Source organism: Megascapheus bottae, chromosome 7, assembly GCF_031878675.1.
Source record: "Megascapheus bottae isolate mThoBot1 chromosome 7, mThoBot2.hap1, whole genome shotgun sequence".
NCBI classification, from domain to species: domain Eukaryota; kingdom Metazoa; phylum Chordata; class Mammalia; order Rodentia; family Geomyidae; genus Megascapheus; species Megascapheus bottae.
The window spans coordinates 78,256,197-78,283,458 of NC_143515.1; the positions used below are offsets into that span (position 1 = coordinate 78,256,197).

At 48.4% G+C, this 27,262-nt stretch overlaps 1 long non-coding RNA gene across 2 annotated transcripts in view; it reads right to left on the reverse strand.

The window, feature by feature from the left end:
- The window catches only part of LOC150061098 (uncharacterized), a 39,048-nt gene extending 17,599 nt beyond the window's left edge, over positions 1-21,449 (reverse strand). The window contains exons 1-2 of one of the 2 annotated variants that reach the window (XR_016536193.1): positions 21,339-21,449; positions 20,846-20,905 (exon numbers count right to left, since the gene is read on the reverse strand). This is a non-coding gene — a long non-coding RNA (uncharacterized LOC150061098). Of the gene's footprint in view, positions 1-20,845; positions 20,945-21,338 lie in introns of those variants that run through there. The other variant, XR_016536192.1, reaches the window with a different exon arrangement.
- Positions 21,450-27,262: the final 5,813 nt, after the last annotated feature.

The following is a 27,262-nucleotide window of genomic DNA, read 5'->3' on the forward strand; positions in this document are numbered from 1 at the left end:
ACTGGTAATTCAGGAGGATAGTTACTTAGTACAGGCACTGGTAACTCAGGTCAAAGCTGATCTGAGCAGAAACATCCCTAAGACTCTTGAGTCCACTTAGGAAGAAACAAGCCAGAGTGTGAGTGTGGCTTCGGTGGTGGAGCGCCAGCCTCGAGTGGAAAAGTCAAGTGAGAGGAAGAGGCCGTGAGTTCAAGTCCATCTACCAGCACAACAAAAAAGAAGATGGTGGTAAGGGATGGGAGGAGGGAAAGTGGGGGAAAACCATGGGAAGGCGGGCCGGGAGTTTGGCCTAGTGGTAGAGTGCTTCCCTAGCATGCACAAAGACGCAGGTTCGATTCCTCGGTGCCACATACATAGAAAAAGCCGGAAGTGATGCTGAGGCTCAAGCCCAAAAGGACAGTGCTCAGGCCCTGAGTGTACGCCCTGAGACTGGCAAAAAAAAAAAAAAAAAGGTAATGTTGTAGAAAAACTACCAGACACAGAATACAACCAAAAGCAAGTCTTTATTACCAGGCAGGACTATACTGGACAGTCAGACAGGTGTCCAAAAAATGCAGTTCCCAGTCTGATCTCATGGTCCCTTTTAGGCAGAAAGCCCACCTCCCCAGTTCGTTGAGGGAGGAAGCTAACTAATGGTTCTTTCCCACGTTAAACTACAGAAGCTAAAAGAATATTGTAAGCAAGCACAAGCAGGCTAAAACTATCCTAAGTGAGGCAACCTGACAGTTACCAGGGCATTTCTGTAACTACTACTGTGATCATTTCTATAACTCATTGCTATGACTATTGTCACCACCTGTTACTATGGTTGTTATCTATAAACAGAAACACAAAGGCTACATATATCTTTAAATAAACTATGAGGAATTAGTCAAATGGGTAAGGGTGCAGCCCTCTAAGATGAAGTCACAAAAACAGAACGGAAGCTGGCGCAGTGGCTCATGTCTGTCATCCAAGCTATTCAGGAGGCTGAGATCTGAGGACCAAGGTTTAGAGCCAGCCCAGGCACTAAATACCAGGAAACTCTTATCTCCAATTAATCACTAGAAAACAGGAAGCGGGGCTGTGACTCCAAGGGTAGAGGGGTAGCCTTAAGCTGAAAAGTTCAGAGGCAGCGCCCAGGCCCAGGGGTAGGGCAGTAGCCTTGAGCTGAAGAGCCCAGAGTTCAAGCCCCATGACCCCCCCTAAAAAAATGGAGTTATAGAAGCTAAGAGTAAACTCTAAGATGGTGGAAATGTACAAGCCCTATTACATTCCCCACTGGTTCTACGTGAATGAGTCCAATTATGGACTCACACTGGGTAAGGGGTTATATAAAGTCCTTGATGATTTTGAAGGACCATTTCAGGTAAAGAATTCACTTGGCTTTTTAGTCAGGAAAGGGGATTTTTAAATGTCCTCTATCCATATTTATTTGAGTACTTAGTAAGAAAGTCAAAGATCCAAACGTAACTGTCTTGACCTAGGCTTAGGCTAGAATGACTTAGGACTTCATGGACTTTATCTAATATGCTTAACAGGGAGATATGGGCCTCAAGATCTTGGACTGCTGTGTCTGGGATTGCACTACAAGCTGTAACTCTCAGGGCCTGAGAATGCCGGGGATCTGTAGGCCTCTGGATTATTCGTAAAAAGAAACCAGAGGCAGAGGGCTGGGCTTAGCCTAGTGGTGGAGTGCTTGCCCAGCATGCACGAAGACCCAGGTTTGCTCGGTGCCACATATATAGAAAAAGCCAGAATTAGTGTTGTGGCTCAAGTGGTAAGGTTCTAGCCTTGAGAAAAAAAACCCAAGGACACTGTTCAGGCCCTGAGTCTAAGCCTAGGACTGGCAAAAAAAAAAAAAAAAAAAAAAAAAAGAAGAAGAAGAAGAAGAAAGCAAGCAAGCAAGCAAGGAAGCCAAGCAGAGGTGGGACCTGTCAGTGTAGAGTCTTGGTGCCTCACCTGTACGTAGTCGTATCAGCTGGGTCCTGACACATCATATAGAGCCTGATTCCCCAGGTCCTTTTGGTTTTCCAGCCTGATTACTAACAGCATTTTAGGCTTAGATAATCATGGATTACAACTGCCTGAAGAGCACATCAGAGGTTTTTAGCCCCTCCCACATGGATATCAAAATCTGCATGTTGTTTTTTGTTTTGTTTTGTTTTGTGGATCATGGGGCTTGAACTGGGATCTGGACGCTGTTCCTGAGCTCTTCAGCTCAAGGTTATCACTCTACTCTTGAGCCAAGCCCTAATTCTTGTTTTCTAGAGGTTAATTGGAGATAAGAGTCTCCGGTCCTTTCGTGCCCGGGCTGGCTTTGAACCTTGATCGTCAGATCTCAGCCTCCTGAGTAGCTAGGATTATAGGCATGAGCCACCAGGCCTGGCTCAAGAATCCTCATGTTTTTATGATGCCTCTGTCTCACAACCCCAACGGACACAGTAGAAGTGACCATTCCCCTGGCAAGGACTGAATAGACTTATAACCTTTTCTATATTTGCATTTTTGCATTCATAGACATGTTCCCCTAACTCTACCTGTTGGGAGGCAAAAAAATGGAGTTATCAGCGAGCAAAGATCCACTTTAAAGATGGGTTCACGAGCAGTAGTTACATTTGCAAGAAGTTTCCTTTTCCCCTGGCTTTCTGAGTGGCCAGCCACTCCTGTATTTGAGGAATGGATGAAACCATAAAACAAATGTAACAGTTCAGGGGTTCATTGTACTCTTACCTCTAGTGGGCCAGAATTTGGATGACTGTTCATTTCTCTGCTGCCTTTTTTTAGCTGTGTGTGATGGATCTGGGAGGCAACACCACCTACCTTTCCTGCTGTCGGTATGGTCAGGATTACAGGATAGCATCTTTTCCAGATTGATTTAAGCAGAAACTCTACCCATACCAACTCCCTGGGCTGAACTTGCAGTTGGGCTCAAGCACAGGCTGGGGGTCTGCCCCTCTGCCTGGCTGGCACATAGCTTTCTTAGTGGACTGGAGGGCCTGTAACGACTTAAGAAGGGAGTGATTAGCAGTCTCTGCTCCAGGGACGTAGTTTGGGAGTCTGGTGGAGTTCAGTCACCAGTTGTTCTCCTAGCGAGTACCACTAGTTAACCCATTACTTTTTGCTCAAAGCGCACATGCTTTGTCCACTTTCTCTCTTATAAGGGGGCCTGGGAGTCAAATCTGGTTCTGGCACTCTCACCAGAATCTGGAAGGGACGCACTGCTTCTTAGGCCACCTCCCTGGCTACCAGATCTGCCACCCTATTTCCCTGGGCTTTAGGTGAATTTTTCCTTTTGGTGTCTCTTGATCTTAAGGGGAGGTGATGGGTGAAGAGCTGTCTTCTATAACTTCTTCAAGCTGACTCAGGGATCTAAAAGCTTAGCCTATGGTACCAAGGGGGTCAGGATTCCATGTCATTAGGAGCAATATATATTCCAGATTGGAAAGTTTATATAACATTTAACAACTGTATAGTGTTATCACTTTCGTTTACAAAAGCATTTTTTTTTTTTGCTGCCTGGGGAACCTAATCTCAGATGACCCTAATAATGCTGACGTCACCTATTAAGCCTTTAGCGAGCTCTTAATAGGTATACGATATGAGGTCCACAAACTCAGTGTTTTTTGATTCATGTGGCTGGTCCCAGCCTAAAATTACTGCTAGTTAGAGCAGATATAGGGGTTGAGATTTTAAACTATTCCCACACTGGCAACCCGAGCTTTTTATCTTTTTTTTTTTTTTCACTATTATAGGTGACTGGCAAGGGTGTAAGTTTCTGCCCGTTACAAAGTAGACAGACATGGACATTAGAGAGGCGTGATTACAAACTTCCTCTATGACTTCCTGGCTTTGTTATTTTTGAAGGGACAAACACCTCAAGTGACTCCAGGATATGATACCATCCTCTCATTTTAGCAGTGCCTTTTTTATGCTGGGATAACTGCCCCTTTGGCATTTTCCTTGGTCAGTTGCTAGATGTGAACTTAGGGTCTGAGTGCTGGCCATCAGCTCTCCAGCTCAAGGCTAGTACTCTGTCACTTTGAGTCCTAGCACATTCGCACTCAGGGCCTGAGCACTGCCTCTCCGCTTTCCAGTTTCAGGTGAGCACTCCACCCCTTTGGGTCCTAGCACCTCCTCCTTCCGATGCTCTTCTGAATGATTGAAATCAGAGTCTTACAAGGACCTTCCCCTGCCCAGGCTGGCTTTGAACTACAGTTTTTAGATCAATGAGTTTTTTCAAAAGACTACTTTACTCCAATTAAAGCAACATGGAGGGTAAGAGAAGTAGTCTCCAAGCATGGACTTACTTGGGACTTAAAAAGGGCCAAGGTATCATTTGACCAACTTGTAAGAATCATCTCTCCTTTTGTGGATCTACTGCAAACTGCAACATAAGGCCTCATAAGGGAAATTATCAGTTATTTTGCTAGCCCTAATTTTTTCTGTTTTTTTGTTTTTGTTTTGTTTTGTTTTTGCCAGTCCTAGGGCTTGTACTCAGGGTCTGAGCACTGTTCTTGGGCTTTCCTCAAAGCTTGAACTCTACCACTTGAGCCACAGCACCACTTCCAGCCTTTTCTATGTATGTGGTACTGAGGAATTGAACCCAGGTCTTCATGCATGCTAGGCAAGCACTCTACCACTAGGCCAAACTCCTGGCCCCTTTTCCTGTTTTTGTTTTTGTTTTTTAAACAAATATTTAGGATAATTTTACTTTTAAATTTTATATTCAGGAACACACTTTTACAAATTATTTTTAAAGCCTTTTCCTGACCTTTTAGCATTTCTGCTGCTTTTACTATTAAAAAGCTTGAGGCCCTAAGCTGGCGTGGTGGCTCACGCCTGTAATCCCAACTATTCAAGAGGCTGAGATCTGAGGATCTAGGTTTAAAGCCAGCCTGGGCCCAAAAGGACTTGGTACTCTTATCTCCAATTAACCTCTAGAAAACAGGAAGTGGGGCTTGGCTCAAGGGTGGGGTGATAGCCTTGAGCTGAAGAGCCCAGGGACAGTGCCCAGGCCTAGTTCAAAGCCCCTTTAACACATACACCCCCAACACACATACAAAAGCTTGAGGCACTAGATCCTGGGTTCCTTTACCTCTCAGTAGTCTGTTTAAAAACAGCCACTTTTTTTTTTTTTTAGTCTGTGTTACCTCTTAGAAACCTTTGAACTAAAACAACAGTTTTTCTTTAGTGCAAGAATTACAAGTACCAGGAGCCAGGAGTTTGGCCTAGTGGTAGAGTGCTTGCCTAGCATGCACAAAGACCCATATTCAATTCCTCAGTACCACATACATAGAAAAGGCTGGAAGTGGTGCTGTGGCTCAAGTGGTAGAGTGCAGGCTTTGAGGAAAGCCCACGAACAGTATTTAGTCCCTGAGTTCAAGCCCCAGGACTGGCAAAAAAAAAAAAAGAATTACAAGTACCAGCACCACACCAAGAATCTAGACTTAGAATCTTCATGCTTAAAAAAACAAAAACAATGGCCGGGAGTTTGGCCTAATGGTAGAGTGCTTGCCTAGCATGCATGAAGACCCAGGTTCGATTCCTCAGTACCACATACATAGAAAAAAGCCAGAAACGGTGCTAAGGCTCAAGTGGTAGAGCTCTAGCCTTGAGAAAGTCCAAGGACAGGGCTTAGGCCCTGAGCCCAAGCCCAGGACTGGCAAAAAAAAAAAAAAAAAAACAATTGCAAAATAGCATTGAAACTAAATTACATCACACAGATAATTTGTTAACACATTGTTAACACATCCCAAGGGGAAATTTTTGAAATACCAATCACATCACACATTTTTTTTTTTTTTGCCAGTTCTGGGCTTGAGCTCAGGGCCTGAGCACTGCCCTTGGACTTTCTCAAGGCTAGAGCTCTACCACTTGAGCCTCAGCACCACTTCCGGCTTTTTTCTAGGTATGTGGTACTGAGGAATCGAACCCGGGTCTTCATGCAAGCTAGGCAAGCACTCTACCACTAGGTCAAACTCCCGGCCACATCACACATTTTTGGGGGTTTTTTTTGGCCAGGCCTGAGCCTTGAACTCAGGGCCTGGGCACTGCCTTGGGCTTTCTCAGGGCTAGTACTCTATCACTCCAGCCATGGCACCACTTCCAGCTTTTTATGTGTATATGGTACCAAGGAATCAAACCCAGGGTTTCATGCATGCTAGGCAAACACTCTACTACCAGACCCCACTTCCAGCCCTACCTGAGACTTTTATCTCCAATTATCCACCAGAAAACTGGAAGTGGAGCTGTGGCTCAAAATGGTAGAGTACTAGTCTTGAGTAAAAAAGCTCAGGGACAGCGCCCAGGCCCTGAGATCAAACCCTGACCCCCCCCCCCCAAAAAAAAAGACACATGACTATAACCTTATGGGAAAAAAATCTTTGATCAAAGAAGAATGTTTGGTAAACTTGCCCAGAGTTAAACTAATTGGTTTGGAAGCAGATATAATCTTTGTAAGATGCTGTGCTCCTAAATTAATATTGGTCAAGATGTTCGAAGTTCAGAGAGCAGATTCTCAGAGGAGAAGCCCATTTGGATAATTAACATCTTGAGATGTTCCCAGCCCTGTCTCCCAACAGCAACCCTCCTAGAGAGATGAAAGAGCCATGTCCCCAGAACTGGTCCAGATATGTTGAGAATCTTCAGGAACAGGTGTCAGGATCTGACCCTCCTCCCTGCCCTGCTGGGGAATTTGTTCAAGGGGCCAAAAAAGAAGCAGGTTGGAAGAAGTACTCCTGGGGGGAGAAAGGGACTGGGCAGAAGCCGAGTTCTCAGTCCCAGCACTGAACAGTTTGGGGCTGCCAGTCTGTGTGGCCCTCAGATTCCAGAAGAGTGGCACCCATCGCTGAAGGAGCAGGTGCCCACCCTCCCCAGCTTGCCATGCTCCAGATGGAGGGCTGTCTTCATGCAAGGAAATGCTCTTCCAAACCAAATCAATTGTGAGAAAAACTGCCTTTCTTATCAAAGAATGTTGCTTAAAACCTGCTTTGGCCCTGGTGGCTAGGTTTTGTTAAGGAAAAGAAGAAGGATTTTGGAAACATAGGGTTTTATCTTAAACTGGGTTCTTTTTCAGATGGAACCAAGACACCTCAGACTGTTCAAGAAATAGCTGGGGGGAGGGTATGTTCTGAGATTACTTGTGAACTGTTCATCTTATTTCAAAGTCACCTTATGTAAATTGTTTTGCTCTATCCAAATTAGCCAGTTGAGAGTTTGGCCTAGTGGTAGAGTGCTTGCCTAACATGCACAAAGACCCGGGTTCGATTCCCTTGGTACCACATACTTAGTAAAAGCCAGAAGTGGTGCTGAGGCTCAAGTGGTAGAGCTCTGGCCTTGAGAAAAATCCAAGGACAGTGCTCAGGCCCTGAGCTTAACCCAGGACTGGCAATAAATAAATAAATAAATAAATAAATAAATAAATAAATAAAAGACCAAATTAGCCAGTTGAGAGCAGATTGTGAACTTGAGCTCAACCAGTCAGAGCAAAGGGATGGGATCTGCTGTGTTAGGGGTCATAGGGGAGCCTGCTCTGAGTGTCTGCTTGCCAGGTTGCTGGCTGGTGGCACACCTTCTACTCAAGTAAATTTTGCCTTGCTAAGACAATTCTTTCCTGGAGAACAGATCCTTAGAGCATAAACCAGCAACACTAGCTGTGCTGAAGCATTAGGAGCACAGAGGATCCCAATGGATTTCTTTTTTTTTTTTTTTGGTTGGTCATGGGGCTTGAACTCGGGGCCTAGCACGGTGTCCCTGAGCTCTTCAGGCCAAGGCTACAGCCCTACCCCTGGAGTCACAACCCACTTTCTGTTTTCTAGTGGTTAATTGGAAATGAGTCTTACAGTATTTAGTGCCCAGGCTGTCTTTGAACCAAGATCCTCAGATCTCAGTCCCCTGGGTAGCTAGGATTACAGGGGTGAGCCACTGTGGATTTCTTTTGGGGTCCTGCAGCTCAAAATACATTCATAGTCTTACACTTTTACCCTTGGTGTTCAGCAGCCCTCGTGCTGGTTCACACAGATTTTTTTTTTTTTTTTGCCAGTCCTAGGGTTTGAACTCAGGGCTTGAGTACTGTCTTTGAGTTTTCTCATGAGTAACACTCTATCATCTCTAGCTTTTTCTGTGTATGTGGCACTAAGGAATGGAACCCAGGGCTTCGTGCATACTCAGCAGGCACTCTACCACTAAGCCACAGTCCCAGCCTGAGGCCCTGGGTCTTGTCGGGGCTCCTGGCCACTGTGCTTGGATGGACACATACGCCCAGGCCCAGTGCGGCAGAGCAGCCTCAAGCCATATCTGACAGGGCCAGAATCCTTCGGGTCTCATCCTGGCCCCGCCAGCCATCACAGCCCTACGAATGGAAGCTAGAAATGGCCAAAGCCATCCTAAGCTGGGCATCCCCATCGTGGATATGCAACCTGAGATCACGCCCTCTGCTAGAATGCTGGCCCCGTCTTCACCGCTCACTCACACCAGTACCTCCACACTCTGCCGTGGGGTGCAGGAGGGGCTCTTGCGATTAGGGCAAAGCGGGGGCTGGGACATCATGAGTGGGCTCTAGCTGTGTGCCTTCCACTCCTCTCCTGGCTCCCCTGTGCCTGGGGCCTTCCCTGAAAGCCTGGGTTCAGAGCCCCCTCGGCTCACGGCTGGTGCTGTCAAGCTGACTCAGTCCAGGAAGAAACTGAGTGCCTGCAGTGAACAGTGACAGGGGCTGACCGGGCCTGGCACCCTTCCCTGGCCACTTCTTCCAGAAGCCTACTCCGGAGTGAGAGCCCCGGAGGCCCTGCTCTGCACCCCTCCAGCCCCCGTGCCTTCCTCCAGTGCGGAGGGATGGCCCTGAGCCGTCACACCCCTCCAATGAAGACCGTGCCCGGTGAGACCCAGCCCTGCAGCGGAGAAACCTGGGCTCAAGGAGGCCACCAAATAGTAGTTTGCAGGATTACACTTGTAATCCTGGCTACTCAGAAGGCTGAGCTCTGAGGATTGCAGTTCAAAGCCAGCCCAGGCAGGAATGTTTGTGACTCTTATCTTCAATTAACCACCAGAAAATCAGAAGTGGTGCTATCACTGAAAAGGTAGAGCTCTAGCCATGAGCAAAAGAGCTCAGGGACAGCTCCCAGGACCCGAGTTCAAATCTCAAAACCAACAACCAAAAAGGCAGGACTGGAGGTATGGCTCGAGCAAGTCAGCCAGCCAAATGAGCTCCCAAATCTAGGGATTTTCCTTTTCGTTTTCCTCTTTTCTTTTGCCAGTCCTAGGGCTTGAACTCAGGGCCCAAGCACTGTCCTTGGGCTCTACCACTTGAGCCACAGCACTGCTTCCTACTTCCAGCTTTTTCTATGTATGTGGCACAAAGGAATCAAACCTGTCTTCATGCATGCTAGGCAAGCACTCTACCACGAAGGCCAAACTCTTGGCCCAAATCTAGTGATTTCTAAACCAAAACCTGTGTTCTCCCAGTGTGGTGGTACATGCCCATAATCTTGGCACTCAGGAGAAGTCAGAGACTCTCAAGTGCAGCCCGGGCTCCAGCACAAACCAAAAGTGCTTTATCTCTCAGCTCAAATGCTGGCCGGCAGGCTGCTCGGTGCAGTCTTGTGCTCAGTCTCCTCTCTCTTTGTTCACGCGAAGGGGATTTATTACAGAAGTGTAACTCCCCGAAAGCTGAAGGCAAAATCAAGATCCCAAGGTGTGAACTCATAAATTTCCTGGGAATGGAGGAAATAAGATGGCAGGCCCACAGCAAGAGGGTCATCCTGAGCGGTCCCCGTCAGGACAGAGGCTGCCAAAGATGACAGCCTTGACCCAGTAAGACCCCTCCCTCCCTCCCCCTCCCTCCCCTCTCTTCTCCTCTCCTCTCCTCTCCTCTCCTCTCCTCTCCTCTCCTCTCCCTCCCTCCCTCTCCCTCCCTCCCTCCCTCCCCTCTCTTCTCCTCTCCTCTCCTCTCCTCTCCTCTCCTCTCCTCCTCTCCTCTCCTCTCCTCTCCTCTCCTCCTCTCCTCTCCTCTCCTCTCCTCTCCTCTCCTCTCCTCTCCTCTCTCTCTCTCTCTCTCTCTCTCTCTCTCTCTCTCTCTCTCTCTCTCTCTCTCTCTCTCTTTCTTGACACTGGCTTGAACACAGAGCCTCACACTCTTGTTTAGCCTTTTATTTTTTTTTCTAGTCCTGGGGCCTGAATTCAGAGCCTGAGCACTGTCCTCGGGCTTTTCTCAAAGCGAGCTCTCTACCACTTGAACCACAGCACCACTTCCGGCTTTTCTACGTATGTGGTACCGAGGAATTGAACCTGGGTCTTCATGCATGCTAGGCAAGCACTGTAGCATTAGGCCCAACTCCTGGGCCCACTTAGCTTTCTTTCTCAAGGCTGGTGTTCTACCATTTGATCCAGTTAATTGGAGTCAAACAGATTTTCTGCCTCAGATCTGAGCCTCCTGAGTAGCTAGGATTACAGGAATGAGCCAGCAGCTCTGAGGCATGAGATTCCTATCTCCAAGTTAAGCTGGAAGTGAAGTATGGTTCAAGGGTTAGATTGCCAGCCTTAAGTGGAAAATCAAGAGGAGAGTGCAGAGCCTGAGTTCAAGCCCAGTACAAGCACTAGATGGAGAGAGAGAGAGACAGAGACAGAGACAGAGACAGAGACAGAGACAGAGAGAGACTTTTCTCCAGAGTTGGATCCTTTACAGGCACTGAGCTCAGGACTCAGAGTACCCATCCTAAATATCACAGCCACTGAGGGGAGGTGCTGAGACCACTTCAATACCAGTCCTGCCATTGCCCACTGCCTCTGTGGTCCCACTTGAAGCCATGAAGGCCATAGGGTTTGTTCTGTCTGTTCCTCTTCCAGGGCTCCCAGCCCTGGGACTTAATTAAACACCTCTGAAAGCTTCCAGTGGAGATGAAAGAGGCCAGCAGCTCCCAGCTGTTCTGTACACAGGGCTTCTCATCTTCAAAGCTCTATCTGTCTGTCTATCTATCTATCTATCTATCTATCTATCTATCTATCTATCGTCTATTAATTGTTTCTGAAAACAAAAGTAATTGAGTCTCTGCACAGTTCAGGGGCAGGTGGAGACCATGTTCCTCTTTTTTTTTTAAGGATCCAAGCAGCCTAGAGATGCTGGGTAGGTGGCTTTGGGAGGAAACAAATGTTTGAACTTAAACTAGACCTTGAATGATTGACAGCCATTCATTTCCTAGCCCTGGGGTTACGTCTCACCCTCTTCCTGCTAAGCTTGTGACACTAAGCCTTCCTCAGAAATGAAGGAGCTGGGCGGGACACAGCGCTCATGCGTATAATCCTTGCTACTCAGGAGGCTGAGATCTGAGGATCAAGGTTCAAAGCCAGCCTAGGCACAAAAGGATCTGAGACTCTTATCTCCAAATAAACTCTAGAAAACAGAGAAGTGGGGCTTGGCTCAAGGGTAGGGTGGTAACCTTGAGCTGAAGAGCTCAGGGACAGCACCCAGGCCTAGTTCAAGCCCTGTGACCCACAAAAAAGAAAAAAGACAAGAAGCCAAGACCAGGAATTTGACCTACTGGTAGAGTGCTCACCTAGTATGCACAAAGACCCGGGTTCAATTTCTTGGTACCACATACATAGAAAAAGCTGGAAGTGGTGCTATGGCTCAAGTGGTAGAGTTCTAGCCTTGAGAAAGCCCAAGGACAGTGCTTGGGCCCTGAGTTCAAGCCCCAGGACTGGCAAAGAAAAAAAACAGAAATGCAGGGAGCTGGGCACCAGTGACTCAGGCCTGTAATCCTAAGATACTCAGGAAGCTGAGATCTGAGGGTTACAGGTCAAATCCAGCCTAGGCAAGAAAGTCAATGAGACCCTTATCTCCAAGTAACCAGCAAAAAAGGGGCTAGAGTAGAGCTGTGGCTCAAGTGGTAGAGTGCTAACTACAGCACAAAAACATAAGGGACAATGCCCAAGCCCTGGGTTCAAGTACTAGTACTAGCAAGCACACACACATACTACTGCAAGAACTCCTTCATTAGAGAACTGGCCTCCTCTTAGCCAGTGGGTCTGTAAGACATCACATTGTGAGATTCTAAGAGGTACTAAGAGAAAGCTCTATCCTGATGCCTGGCCCACAGAGGCATTTATTAGTATTTGTTGGCATACAACTAAAAATGGTAATTATCCTACTGCATTGATTATTGGCAGAGAGAAAACATGTTGTAATTTTTAAAAATTACATAAATTATCCTTCAAGACTTAAAAAAAACTTTCTATGACTATATCTGCCTTTGTTTCTGCTTGTATAGAAATTAAAATTTTTGCCTTTTCCTGCAAAATTATCTTTTATAGCCTCCTAGAGTATGATAATAATACTTTGTGCTCTTGCAGGGCCTTTTATCCGAGAATCTCAAAGCACTTCATAAACTTTAATTAATTCTTGCAACAAGTCCCACGAGGGAGGTGAGCACCGCCCCAGCTTCACAGATAAGGAGAGGGAGACATGGAGAAGTCAAATCATTTGCCAAAGGCCCCAAGCAGTTAGAAACTAAGTCTGAACAAGACCACAAAACACCCGTCTCAGGCTTTGCCCCTGGGGCTGCTCTCCCGGCCTCCAGTCCCAGGTCAGATGGATGGAGGGCCTTGATGCCCTGCACTGCCTGCCTGTGTTAAATACATGTTTTATGGCTTACAGGCGTTATGGGAAATTATTTGGGCTGATTCATGCTATCTTCAGGCAAGCTGAGCAAAGCCTGCAAACCCATTTCTCAGATCTAAATGTTCTTCTCCTGAGCCATCTTCCCAGAAAAGTCCTTTTAGCTTCAACCAAGCATATTCTGGGCATGAGTCACAGTTCTCAGGCCTTTGAGGGCTATGACTTCCAAATAGGGTCATATATATAGCCAGTGGCTCATATCTGTAATCCTAGCTACTCAGGAGTATGAGACTTGAGGATTACTGTCCAAAGCCAGCCCAGACAGGAAAATCCCTGAGACTCTAATCTCCAGTTAACTACCAAAAAGCCAAAAGTGGAACTGTGGCTCAAGTGGTAGAGCCCCAACTCTGAGTACAAAAACCAAAGGATGGGCCGGGAGTTTGGCCTACTGGTAGAGTGCTTGCCTAGCATGCACTCGGTACCACATACATAGAAAAAAGCCAGAAATGGTGCTGAGGCTCAAGTGGTAGAGCTCTAGCCTTGAGAAAATCCAAGGACAGTGCTCAGGCCCTGAGCTCAAGCCCAGGACTGGCAAAAAAAAAAAAAAAAAAAAAAAAAAAACCAAAGGATAGTGTCTAAGCCCTGAGTTCAAGGCTCAGTACCAACACAAGAAGAAAAAAAAAAAAGGAAGAAGGAGGAGAAGGAGGAGGAGAGGGTGGGGGAGGGGGAAGAAGAGGGGGAGAAAAGAAATACTGGCTGGGCCAGGAGCATGGCCTAGTGGTATCATGCCCCCCTAGCATGTATGAAGCCCTGGGTTTGATTCTCCAGCACCACATACACAGAAAAAACAGAAAGTGGTGCTGTGGCTCAGGTGGCAGAGTGCTAGCCTTGAACAAAAAGTATACAAGGACACTGCCAACACTGGAGAAAGCTAAGTGGCATGACCAAGGTTCCCCCATAGAATTAGGAAGAAGACCAAATGCTGGGGCCAAGCAAGCATTTGGAGCTACGAGCCAGCTGAGAGCTGACCCAAAATTACTTCATAAGAAGAATACTGGTCCTGTGGTAGTATTTCCAAAGGACACAAGTAGGAGAGAAAAGGGCTTTTTTCTTTTTGTGACAGTACTAGGGTTTGAACTGAGGGCTTCTTGCTCTTAGTTTTTTGGTCCAAGGCTAGCACTCCACCACTGGAGCCATACTTTGGGCTCTTTGTTGGTTAATTGGAAAGAAGAGTCTGTCTGATTTGTCTGCTTTGCCTGGCTTCTAACCATGATCCTCAGATCTCAGCCTCCTGAATAGTTAAGATTACAGGCGTCAGCCACCAGCGCCCCACTTTTATTGCTAGTGAACTGAGCAGAGCTGGTAGCTTCTGTGGTTGGATGTGTGGGACGCTTCAGCCTTCTCTGAGGAGATCTGATGGGGTGCAAGCTCAGGCAGGGGTGGGGGCTCGACCTCCAGAGACCCAGCAGAAGGCTTTCCTTGTCTATATCTGGCCCCAAAGCAAGATCTCCTCCCTTGGGCCTGGGCCATGGATAGCCCCGTGCCTTCTCCAACATAACTGTTAAAGTCAGGCAAGCCTGGATTTGAATCCTGGTGTTATACTCACTTGGGGTAAATCTTGGGCAAGCCCTAACCTCTCCCTGCCTCAGTTTCTTCATCAGTAAATGGGGCCTTCACTAGTAGTTTGTGCATACAAATGCAAATAGCTCAGAGCCTGGAGGTTAAAAACTGCTGAGGAAGCCCTGCGTCCGCGCTCCCCGCCTCCCCCACGCACTTTCTGTCCTAACAGACCCGAACAACTTGGACCAGCACTGTTTGGTTTTCTTCTCTGTGACTTCTGTCAAAATCCTAAACCCAGCCCTGTGGAGGCTCCACTGTTCGCCCAGAACGGATGGTGCGGTCTCAGCTGCTCACACAGCTGTCCCTGCGGGAAGCGCCCAGAGCCCCAGGATTGGTGGGGTCACTTGCAGTGGGTGTCACACGGCAGAGTGTGGACCTAACGCACCCACCCCATATAGTGAGCCCTCGGCGAGTCCTGTCCCACTCAAGGAGGGGCAGCCACTCAGTGGCTTCAGGCCATGACGTGAGAGACGAACAGACTGTCAGAAAAGCCATGCATATAATCCTAGCTGCTTATGAGGCTGATTTGAAGCAGCATGAAAGTTCATGAGACTTCACCTTCAGTTAGCCAGCAAAAAGTTAGACTCCAGGGCTTGGAATGGGGCTTAGCGGTAGAGTGCTTGCCTAGCATGCATGAAGCCCTGGGTTCAATTCCTCACTACCACATGAACAGAAAAGGCTGGAAGTGGTGCTGTGGCTCAAGTGGTAGAGTACTAGCCTTGAGCAAAGGAAGCTCAGGGACAGTGCCCAAGCCCTGGGTTCAAGCCCTAGGACTGGTAAAAACAAAAACAAAAAAGCTGGACTCCAGATGTGGCTCAAGTGGTAGAGTACCAGTCAAGCAAGCAAAGCAGAATAAGTTCTAGTCCTTGGTTTCAAGTCCTGTGCTAATATAAGGAAGGGAGGGAGGGAGGGAAAGAGGAAGAGAGAGAGAGAGAGAGAGAGAGAGAGAGAGAGAGAGAGAGAGAGAGAGAGAGAGAGAGAAAAGGAAAGAAGGAAGGAAGGAAGGAAAAAAGCAAGACAGAAACTAGTTACCCAACCCTGAAGGAAGGTTTGAACAATCTCAACAGAGCAGCCCTCCTGCTGCAGTCTCTCTGTGGCCCGCGTTGCTCTCTGGCCCTCCTTTCAGATGCCATGGGTGGCCCTCTGGCCTAGGAATTAAGACTCATCCCAGGTAGAAGAAAGGCTGTGCATGTATCGTCTATCTTGCTTCTGGTGTGCCTGAGATAGACTGGAAGCCTCCAGCCCCAGGGTGCAGGTAAAGGGCCACTCTGGTCATCCTCGGTCCACTGCCCTCTCAGTCCCCCCAGCTGGGTGGCCTGAACCAGGCTCCTGGGCCCTGAGCAGGTAAAGCTTTAGGGCCTGGCCTTGCGCAGCCCAGCCCAGCCAGGAGGGGGAAATGGCCTTCCTGTTCTTCCGCCATGACCTCCAGATTTAACAGCAGAGGAAATGCATACCCTGTCGACAAAGATTAGGTAATCTTCCTTCTGGAGGGAGGAAGACATCCTATGTACTGCCATGGGTCTTTCTAGAAGCTTCAGGATTATCATAAAAGTGAGTCTGTGAGGGCTGGGAGTTTGGCCTAGTGGTTAAAGTGCTTACCTAGCATGCACAAAGACCCGGGTTCGATTCCTCAGTACCACATACATAGAAAAAAGCCGGAAGTGGTGCTGAGGCTCAAGTGGTAGAGCTCTAGCCTTGAGAAAGTCCAAGGACAGTGCTCAGGCCCTGAGTTCAAGCCCATGACTGGAAAAAAAAATAATAAAAAAGTGAGTCTGTGATAGAAATGAAAGGTCCCACCTAGGCTCAGTGGCTCCCGCTCGTCACCTAGCTACTCAGGAGGCTGGGATCTGAGGATCACGGTTCAGAGCCAGCCCGGGCACAAGGGACCTGAGACTCTTATCTCCACTTAACCTCTAGAAAATGGGAAGAGGGCCTTGGCTCAAGGGGAGGGTGGTAGCCTTGAGCTGAAGAGCTCAGGGACAGTACCCAGATCCAGAGTTCAAACCCCGTGCCCCCCCTCCCACAAATAATAATAATAATAATGTTCTCAATTGGTATTTTTACCTATTTATTTATCTCCAATAAACTACTCAGAGAAAGCCAGAAGTAGCACTATGGCTTACGTGGTAGAACGCTAGCCTTGAGCAAAAAGCTCAGGCCAGAGTTTAAGCCCCAGGACTAGAGAGAGAAAGAGAGACAAACAGACAGACAGAGACAGACACAGAGAGACAGAGACAGAGACACAGATAGAGAGAAAGAGACAAAGACAGAGACATAGAGACAGACAGAGAGAGACAGAGACAGAGAGAAACAAAGAGACAGACAGACAGAGACAGACAGAGACAGACACAGAGACAGACAGAGAGAGACAGAGACAGAGAGAAACGAAGAGACAGACAGACAGAGACAGACAGAGACAGACACAGAGACAGAGACCATTCCTGGCATTTGACACATGAACAAAGGCATAGAGCTGGGATTTGTCTAAGGCCACAACTGCTCACTTGAGAAGCTGTGATTCCAACTCCAAACCAAAGCCCTTGGAGGAGAAGAAAGGCTGTGGCCAGCCTGTCCCCACACACTTAGAGACGGTGGTTCACAATGCTGGCCTTTGCTGGGGCGCAAAGCACAGAGCTGCTTCCCAGCTAGAGGAGAACGCCTGCCCTGCTGGCTACTCCCTTCCCCACTGAAATCCTTTCCCTTCCCAGGCTTTGAACTCATGAAGACTCCTAGAGCTCATCTGGTCACATGTCTCAGCTTCTTATTTTAGAGGGGGACAAATCGGGGTTCAGAATGGGAAAGAACTTGGCTTAAAGTGCGTGATCAGTATGGAGAGCTGGGGCCTGGACCCCGGACTGCTGAATCCCAGCAGGCTGCCCTGCCGGTGCCCGGGGGACGGGCACAGCCATCATCTTCAGGGCTGGGAACAGAAGCCCCCACCTGAACCCCTCGTCACTTAGGAGGCCGAGAGCTGAGGCTTGCGATTTGAAGCCAGCCAGGGCAGGAAAGTTTAGGAGATTGGTCAGCCACCAAAAGGCAAGAAGTGGAGCTGTGGCTCGAGTGGCAAAGTGACTCCCCTGAGGGAAAAAGCTCAGCGCCCACACCCAGGCCCCCAGTTCAAGCCGCAGCAGCAGCACACAAAAGAGTCCTTCTCACCTGGGGGTCAGTGGACCATAGGCTGCTCTGCCTGAGTGGCGCTGGCTGGGTGAGGTCACCGGGAGTTGTCCACGGGTGACCTCACAGAGGTTTGACAGTCACACACACCTCCCACAGCTCAGCATCTTTCCAGGTGCTCCACATAGGTCAATGTGAGTTGGAGTTGGGAAGATGGGCGGGATTTAGTGTAATAAGAGGCTTGGTTTTATGAGGAGGAAGAACCGCCTTTGTCCAGCAGCCTGAAATAGTGGTTGCAAATGTAAAATTATGTCATGGGTGGCGATGAATGCCTCCTTGCTGCAGTTACAGGGGTTCTTTCTTCCCAGGGAGCTCAGAGGACACCTTGGGGAGACTTGCTCCGGAAGTGCTGACTTGACAGACTGCCCCAGACCCCGCCCTGGGAGCAGGAATCTCCAAGGGTCCCGTGGAAAGGGGATCACAGTCCTGCTGAGCTCAGGTTGCCTTCAACATGCAATGACTGAAAGGCTCCGGTAAGTCAGGTCTGTGATCCTCATTATGTAGGAAGGCTGAGATCTAAGGATCGTGGTTCAAAGCCAGCCCAGGCAGAAAAGGCTTGTGAGATTCTAATCTCCAATAAATAACTAAAACACTGGAGGTGGACATGTGGCTCAAGTGATAGGACACTAGCCTTGAACACAAAAACTTTGAAATAGTACCCACACTCTGAGTTCAAGTCCCAGAACCAGCACACACACACACACACACGCACGCGCACACACACACACACACACAGGAGAATACACAGAACAGCATATATATGTATGTAATGTCTCACTTTTGGGGAGGGTAGTAGTTCTAGAAACAGTACATTGTAAGATGCCTATTGTCTCCTGTGTCGCACACTTAAAAGTAGATTTAAATGGTAAATTACATATATAGATGTATTTTATTATAATAAAAGAGAAGAAAAAGTTATAGTAAGTACAGAATATTATAGATGAGGGGCTGGCAGCAGAACCTGGTGGTGGAGTGCTCGCCTAGCATGCACAAAGCCCTGGCTTCGATTCCTTGGTACCACATACTCAGAAAAGGCTGGAAGTGGTGCTGTGGCTCAAGTGGCAGGGCGCTAGACTTGAGCAAAATGTGTCCAAGGACAGTGCCTAGGCCCTGAGTTCAAGCCCCAGGACAGGCAAAAAATAAAAAAAAGAGAGAATTTTATAGGTGAGTATTTTCTTTTTCAATTTATAAAATGTCGTATCCCTTCATAATCCTAAAAAAACATTTATAAATCTAAGTTTAAACACCAAGCAATATTTCTTTCAATGGTTATAAGATCACTTTATATTTGAAGCATCACTAATTCTTGTCTCTGTATGTTGCCTTTATCAGGGCCTAACCTCAGGGCCTCAGACTGTGTTTGCTATTTTCTCAAGATTGGCACTTTACCAGTTGAATCACACTCCTAGTTTTGGCTTTTTGCTGGTGAATTGGAGATAAGAATCTTTGCAATTTGTCTGCCCAGATTACATCAAACTGGGATCCTCAGATCTCAGCCTCCCTGAGTAGCTAGAATTACAAATGTGAGCCGTGAGCCCCAGCAAGTATTCCTAATTCTTGAAATGAAATGTTATTAAGACTTTTTTTTTTTTTTGCCAGTCCTGGGGTTTGAACTCAGGACCTGAGCACTGTCCTTGGGCTTTCTCAAGGCTAGCACTCTACCACTTGAGTCACAGCACCACTTCTGGCTTTTTCTGTGTATGTGGTACCGAGGCCTTCGTGCATGCTTGGCAAACACTCTATCACCACACGCTCAGCCCCTTGTGAAGACTTTTGTACCTAAAACTTAATTAGGTTTTCAGGGTATATCCTGATTGACTGATGGCATTTGGTGCCACCATGCAGATTGCATTCAGTGAGCTGCCCTCCTTGTCCTGCTGCCCTCCTCTCCTGGCGAGGGACTCATTGCAGGTCCCCAGCCTGAAAGCTGTAACCCCTGTGGCGTCCCTCTTCTCCCGCTGGGGTCAGGCCCGCCATCCTGCGGCTCTCAGAGCACTACTGTTTTTGTTGGAAGCATGATCATGTGATTCACATGTGCCTCAAGGAACGCTGGCAACAGACATCCTGGAACCTCGCAAGTGGGCATACAGGAACGTGCACACTGCAGGCGAGTGTGTTCTGGAGGGAGACATAGCCAGTGAGGCGCAGGTGACGAGCAAAGGGCCCCAGAGATGGAAAAAGCAAGGTCACCTGAGGGCCGTGAGCAGGAGAGAATTGAGAGTTAAACCAGGACACCTGGAGGTGGGGGGACCACACTTCACTGTCGCCTGAGATCCCACATGGACCCTCAGCACAGAAAGTCTGCATGGAGTGGAGTGCAGGCTGGAACCAGGGGCTGGTGGAGCCTGCAGCCTGTCCAGCAAGAGCTTGGTCTCTGGGTGTTCTTGGATACTAGCGCTGTCATGTCACTGTGGGATAAGTCTCACCAGCTTTCCCACTAACGAAGCAAAAAAGCAGGCCAGACAGATATGGCCAGTTCTGTAAAACTGTGGCCACCACAGCTCCAGGCTTCTTTTTCTTTTTCTTGTGTTGGTACTGGGGCAGAAGCCTAGAGCCAGGGTGTCATCCCTTACCTTGTTCTTGCTCAAGGCCAGAACTTTACCACTTCCAGGTTTTTGATACAAGTCTCAGACTCGTGATCCTCAGGTCTCAGCTAGGATGACAGGTGTGAGCCACCAGTGTCTGGCTGAGAATGTAAATTGCCACCAGAGATCTAAGTGTAAGGCATTCAGGGGGTGGGGGGGCCAGGAGTTTGGCCTAGTGGTAAGAGTGCTTGCCTAGCATGCACAAAGACCCGGGTTCAATTCCTCAGTACCACATATATAGAAAAAAGCTGGAAGTGGTGCTGTGGCTCCAGTGGTAGAGTGCTAGCCTTGAGAAAACCCAAAGACAGTGCTCAGGCTCTGAGTTCAAGGTCCAGGACTGGAAAAAAAAAAAAAGGACCTAAAGGCATTCGGGGGGGGGAAATGGCATCTACACGAAGTATAAAGCATGTAAGAGGGTAGGAGAGACTATAGACTGATTGAAGCCCTAGCCAATCAGGGCTTAGCATTTTGCACTTCAGTTCATCACCCACAGCTCTACAACAATCTGTATGCAACAGCCTGGGGAACTAAGTTACATCCCAGCTGAGGAAGGTAGAACAACAAGCCCTGCAGCCGGCTTCTCTGAGAGTCAAGGTCTGTGCCTTCCTCCTGCAGCATCAGGCCCCACTCAGGAAGGGCGGAAGTCGGGTGCCACCCACCCCAGGTGCAGGTAGTAAGAACTCGCTTTGTCTGCAGATGGTTTTTAACAATGATAATAAGGCAGACTATAGGCTGTTCCGTGGGTTATTAACACCATGCCAGGTCCATTCTAAACAATGCCACTGATAAAATGCTTCTCTCTGAAAACCCCTTTTGTTCTACACAATTGCTGTGGTTAGAGTGAAGTTTTAATGGGATGCACATTTTCATTACTTACCCTGTCATGAAGTTCTTCCGCACAGAAATTAATTCCTAGGAGCCAGTGCCCTGCTGGCTTCTGATTCACAGACTTGGCTGTAGACTATCCATCCTGAGTCTGCCAGTCTGCCTGCCTGCCTGCCTGCCTTTCTCATTCTCCCTCCCTCCCTTCCTCCCTTCCTTCCTTTCCCTTCCTCCTTCCCTCCCTCCCTTCCTTTCTTCCTCACTTTCTTCTTCTTCATTTCTCCTTCCTTTCTTCTTTTCTTTCCTCCTACCCTCCTTCCCTTTTTCCCTCTCTCCCTCCCTCCCTCCCTCCCTCCCTCCCTTCCTTCCTCCCTGTGCTGATACTAGGACTTGAATTCAGGTCCTCACCCTTGTACTAGGCTTCTTCCTCCAGGCTGGAGCTCTACCACTGGAACTACTAGAGATAAGTATGTCATGGACTTTTCTGTCTAGGCTGTCTTCAAATTCGCAACCTCAGGTCTGAGCCTCCTACCAATAGCCACAATTACCGATGTGAGCTCCAGTGTCCAGGGAGAGTAAATTTCTTATAGCTTCAAACCTTCCCAGAGCTAACTTGTTCCTTCACCTGATGATCTCTGTTCGTCACTCAACCTTTGAGCCCAGCCAGGAACAATCAATCTGTCATGATAGTTACAATAAATAGTGTGGCATTCCAGGGATTGTGAAAGCAATGTCTCTTTCTTTCCTTTCTTTCTTTTTTTTTTTGCCAGTCCTGGGGCTTGAACTCAGGGCCTGTGCTCTGTCCTTGAGCCTCTCTGTGGTGAAGGCTAGCACTCTACCACTTGAGCCAAAGTGCCCCTTCCAGCCTTTTCTGTTTATTTGGTACTGAGGAATCAAATCCAGGGCTTCATACATGCTAGGCAAGCCCCCTACCACTAAGCCACATTCCCAGCCCCTGAAATCATTTTCAATTCTGTCATCACATCTGGAGGTGAAGGCATTGAAAACATAAGCAGCCAGTGTTTGCTGAATAAGGTCAAGGTAATATTTTTATTTGACACACACAAACAAATGCGCATATTTTTGTTTATACATGAATTGTTTAAGTAATATCTTTGAAATTGATTTTTTTCAATTAACGTTATTGGGCTGGATGTGATAGAAGACACTTAGGAGGTGGAGCTAGGAAGATCTTAGTCCAAGGAGTACTCAAGAAGAAACACTAAGGACTGGGAGTTTGCCCTAGTGGTAGAGTGCTCGCCTAGCAAGCATGAAGACCCGGGTTCAATTCCTTAGTACCACATACATAGAAAAAGCCTGGAAATGGTTCTGTGATTCAAGTGGTAGAGCTCTAACCTTGAGAAAGCCCAAGGACAATGCTCAGGCCCTGAGTCCAAGGCCCAGGACTGGCAAGAAGAAGGAGGAGGAGGTAACACTAGGGGCTGGAGGTGGTGGCACAGATGGGAGAGAGCTAGCAAATGAGTGAAAGTATCAGGAACCAAGGTCAAGAACAAGTCTCCAACCCAAGGGGAAAAAAAAAGAGGAAGGAAGAGAGGGAGGAAGAAAGGAAAAAAAAAAAAAAAAAGCATGAACCAAGGAAGCACTAGTAAGGTTGCAGTAATCCTAGCTACTCTAGAGGCTGAAATCTCCAGACATGGAGCTGTGGCTCAAATGATAGAGAGGCAGGCTTGAGCAAAAAGCTCAGTGACTGATTATTAGTAGCTCACACCTGTAATCCTAGCTACTCAGGAGCTGAGATTTGAGGATCACAATTCAAAGTCAACCTAAGCAGGAAAGCCTGTGAAACTCTTTTGTCTACTACACTACCAAAAAAGCCAGAAGTGGAGCTGTGGTTCAAACTGACTTTAAGCAAAAGAGCTTAGGGACAGCACCCAGGCCCTGAGTTCAAGGTCCATTACTGTCATGAGAAAAACAAAGCCTGTTTTCTGCTCTCCTTCTAACCAGCCTCTGGGCTGGCTTCAAGAGTGACTCGGCCAGGCGCTCACACCTATAATCCTGGCTACTGGGGAGGCTGAGATCTGAGTATCTCAGTTCAAAGGCATCCCGGGCACTAAAGTTCTAAAGTGCGGGAGACTCTTATCTCCAATTAGCCACCAGAAAACCAGAAGTGATGTCATGGCTATCTGAAGATTTGAGTGTCTTGGACTTTTCTACCTGCCCTTGCATTTAATAGCAGTGATCAGATCTCAGCCTCTTGAATAGCTAAGATTACAGGTATGAGCCTCAGGGCCTGACCTAAGGTGCATGCACCACACGCTCTCCCCACCTCCCCTCTCTCTCTCTTCGTCTCTCTCTTCTTCTTCTTCTTCTTCTTCTTCTTCTTCTTCTTCTTCTTCTTCTTCTTCTTCTCTCTCTCCCTCTCCCTCTCCCTCTCCCTCTCCCTCTCCCTCTCCCTCTCTCTCTCTCTCTCTGTCCTGGGCCTTGAACTCAGGGCCTGAGCACTGTCCTTGGGCTTTCTCAAGGCTAGAGCTCTACCATTTGAGCCACAGCTCCACTTCCGGCTTTTTTCTGTGCATGTGGTATGGGGGAATCGAACCCAGGTCTTTGTGCATCCTAGGCAAGCACTCTACCACTAGGCCACACTCCCTGCCCAAGGCTCTCTTTTTGTCTATAGACGATGCCTAGGCCTAGGCAGCCATTTTGGAACCTGAGGCACCAAAGACCACAGCAGAAAGAATTCAGGCCTTTATATGCTTGAGGTTCAGAATCACTCAAAGCAGAGCCTACCGGGCAGGAAAGTGTGAGTCTCTTTTTTTTTTTTTACCAGTCCTGGGCTTGAGCTCAGGGCCTGAGCACTGTCCTTGGACTTTCTCAAGGCTAGAGCTCTACCACTTGAGCCTCACCACCACTTCTGGCTTTTTTCTATGTATGTGGTGCTGAGGAATCGAACCCGGGTCTTCATGCATGCTAGGCAAGCACTTTAACCACTAGGCCAAACTCCCGGCCAAGTGTGAGTCTCTTATGTCCTATAAACTACTGAAGAAAAGATGGAAGTGGTGCTGTGGCTTAAGTGGTAGAGCCCTAGCCTTGAGCAAAAAGGGCGCTCAGTGCCCAGGTCCTGAGTTCAAGCCCCAAGACAGGCTAAATAAATGTTCAAAGAGAATGGAGGCTGCCCTCAGCTTGCTTACTCCCAGGCCCACTTCTTGCCCTCCCCAGCACGAGTGGGTTCTCCGATGGGGGGGGACAGAGGGAAGGAGTGGAAGCACTCCCAGGACAAGTTCTGGCAGCTTGTCCTCCCTCTCTGATGGGGTTTCTTCTCAATGGTCCCTGCCTCCTCCAGCCACTGGCTGTCTCTAGAGGCTGTTCTCAGAGAAGGCCCCCAGGAGGCTGCAGTTCTGCAAAGACTTAGCCCCTGCCCCCCCCCACCTTTGGAGGGCCTTAAACGTAGGCCTTAAACTCAGAACCAGGCACTGACTAGCCTTTTACTCAAGGCTGGTCTCCACCACTTGAACCACAGCGCCACTTTTGGCGTTTTCTGCTTATGTGTTACTTAGGAATCCAGGCAAGCACTCTACCACTAAGCCCCATTCCCAGCCCTCCACTTGCAGTTTTTAATGTTTGATTGGAGACGATGGTCTCACAGATTTTTCCTGAGATCCTCTGATCTCAAACCTCAACCTCTCAGCAGCCAGGATTACAGGTACGAGCCACTAGTGCCTGCCTCTGGTCCTCTCAGCAGCCCTAGTAAACTAAAGGCTCCCTGCAGTCATTAGCTTTTTCTGTGCACGTCTCTGGGAGCTGTCTTCTTGGGCTCTGAATGATACTGGACATGAACTGCTAGAGGAACTTTCTAGCTCCACATTTGGCAGCTGACCTGCCTTCTAGAGTGGCTGAGCCCCACTGGAGCACATTCCTGGCTAGGCCCAAGAGAAACGGCAGGTGCAAAGACCACAGTGAAGCTTGGGATGGGAGGCTTGCTTCTGGGGGTTCATAGCCCTCTCCAAAGGAGAACCAGGTCCTCCTGGTATGCTGAGCCCCTCAAGTCACCTCACCCCGGGCAAGCCTGTCCAATCAGAGCTGCCCTGAGCTTTACCTTGGGTCCTCATGGCAGTCTGTGTCCAGCCTTGAGGATGGGGGCTCCTGTCATCCGTCAGCTCAAGCATGGGGACTTCCTTGGGCTCAATTCCTTCTCCCTGGCCTCTGGCAGGACCCTGGTACGAAAGCCCTGATGGAGACTGTGTTGCCAGCATCCCAGCACCACCAGGGGCGGGGGGCTCCTCCTTTCAAGGCAGCACACACCCCTTCCAAAAGCCTCAGTTGTGCAAGGGCCATCCACAAGCCATTCCCTGCCACGGAAGGAAGAAGCCTGCGGGATCTGGGGCTTCCCACAGGTGGGGCCCTGCAAGGGTGGGGCCTGAAAGAAAAAAAAAATGGGACAGCAGCAAGACCCAGAAGAAATGCTGTCACTTGTTGGGGCAGAGCGAGTCAGAGGAGCTGGGGAGAAAAACAGCAGGGAGATGTTTTGCCCTGGGTAGAGGGGAGGCTTCCCTTGGCCCTGGAGAGTCTCTTCCATTCCTAGAGCCCTGCCCAAGCAATCACCAAGGGTATCACTGGCTCAGCACACCATAGCCACAGCAGGCACCCATGAGCAAATATGGGATCAGCCAGGGGCTGAGCCTTTTGCCCTTCTGATTCCAGATGGCATGGGGGTGGGGAGAGAAAGGACTCCTAGCCAGCTCTGCACATGGCAATCACCAATGGCACCTTCTTCAGGATGGCCCAGTTTTTTTGTATTTTTTTTTTGTGTGGGTCATAGGGCTTGAGCTCAGCCTGGACGCTGTCCCTGAGCTCTTCAGCTCAAGGCTACCACCCTACCCTTGAGCCAAGCCCCACTTCCCGTTTTCTAAAGGTTAACTGGAAATAAGAGTCTCAGGTCCTTTTGTGCCCAGGCTGGCTTTGAACCTTGATCCTCAGATCTAAGCCTCCTGAGTAGCTGGATTACAGGCATGAGCCATTGTGCCCAACTTGTCTTCTTCTTATTCTTATTATTTTTTGTCAGTCCCGGGAACTGAACTCAGCGCTGTCATTGGGCTTTTCCTCAAGGTTAGTGCTCTGCCAATTAAGCCACAGTACCACTTCCGACTTTTCTATGTATACGGCACCAAGGAATGAAATCTGGGGTCTTCCGGCATGCTAGGCAAGCACTCTACCACTAGGCCAAACTCACAGCCTTTGTCATTTTTTTTTTTTTTCCTTTTTGCCAGTCCTGGGGCTTGAACTCAGGGTCTGGCCACTGTCCCTGAGCTTCTTTTGTTCAAAGCTAGTACTCTACCACTTTGAACTATAGTGTCACTTAAGATTTTTTCTGTTTATGTATGACTGAAAAATCAAGCCCAGGGCTTCATTCATGCTAGGCAAGCCCTCTACGTCTAAGTCACATTCCCAGCCCCATCCTCTTCTTTGTTGTGCTAGTACTAGGGCTTGAATTCAGGACTTGGGTGCTCTCCTTAAGCTTTTCTGCTCTGTCACTTGGGTCACAGCTCCACTCCTGGCTTTCTGCTTGTTAATTTGAACCTGAAGGCTCAGATCTCAGCCTCCTGAGTAGCTAAAATTACAGGTGTAAGCCACCAGCATCCAGCTGCATTCTTGACTTCAACCCACGGACAACAGAGCCAGGCTGTAGGGAGCAGCTGGAGAAACTACATCTGTGCTACATGCGGTGAGGCCCTGGACCAGTTTCTGCCATTTCGCCTGCCGTCTAGCTCTTTCCCAGTGAGCCATACCAGGGCTGGGGCAAGGTGTGGTCCTGATGCAACTGCTTCTTTACAAAGCAAACATCCCGTAAACTCCACGCACGCATGGGTGTCTGCTGCTTCCACGAGAGCCTTTCAGGAGCCATCACTTCTCAGTGACGCCACCATTGCTCAGAGTCCGGAGAGTCTCCTGGGAAGCTGCCTTCCCCGCCCTGGGCAATCTTCCGGATTATTGGCACAGGTGGCACACTTTCAGCCTTGAAGGGAGGATTAGATTTCTGGAAACACCCAAAACAATTCCTGGGCAAGGCTAGCACCCTGGTGAGTGATGGCGAGCCGGAACACTATTTTTGGTCAAACATCCAGATGTGATGAGATCCTGTGACTGGTCCCCATGGCACAGCTGTTCCCAGTTCCAGGACAGGCACTAACGTTGTCCGCCTGCATCCTGGATGCCTCAAATCCTACCTCAGAGTCAACTCTTCCTGTGCTTTTGGAGAAATCTACTGACAATGAGAATAATGGACACTTAACACACTCATTGTCCAGAAAGTTGTGTCAAATATGCCAATGCTGAGTAAGTGGACACGTACAATGTTTACCGACTACTCTGTTTCAGGTTACTTCTTTCCAATGAAGGTGACTCCTTACATTTATGATCACTAGATACATTTGAAAAGCCCTTTTGGGCTAGGAATGTGGCTTAGTGGCAGAATGCTTGCCTACCAGGCATGAAGACCTGGGTTCAATTCCTCAGC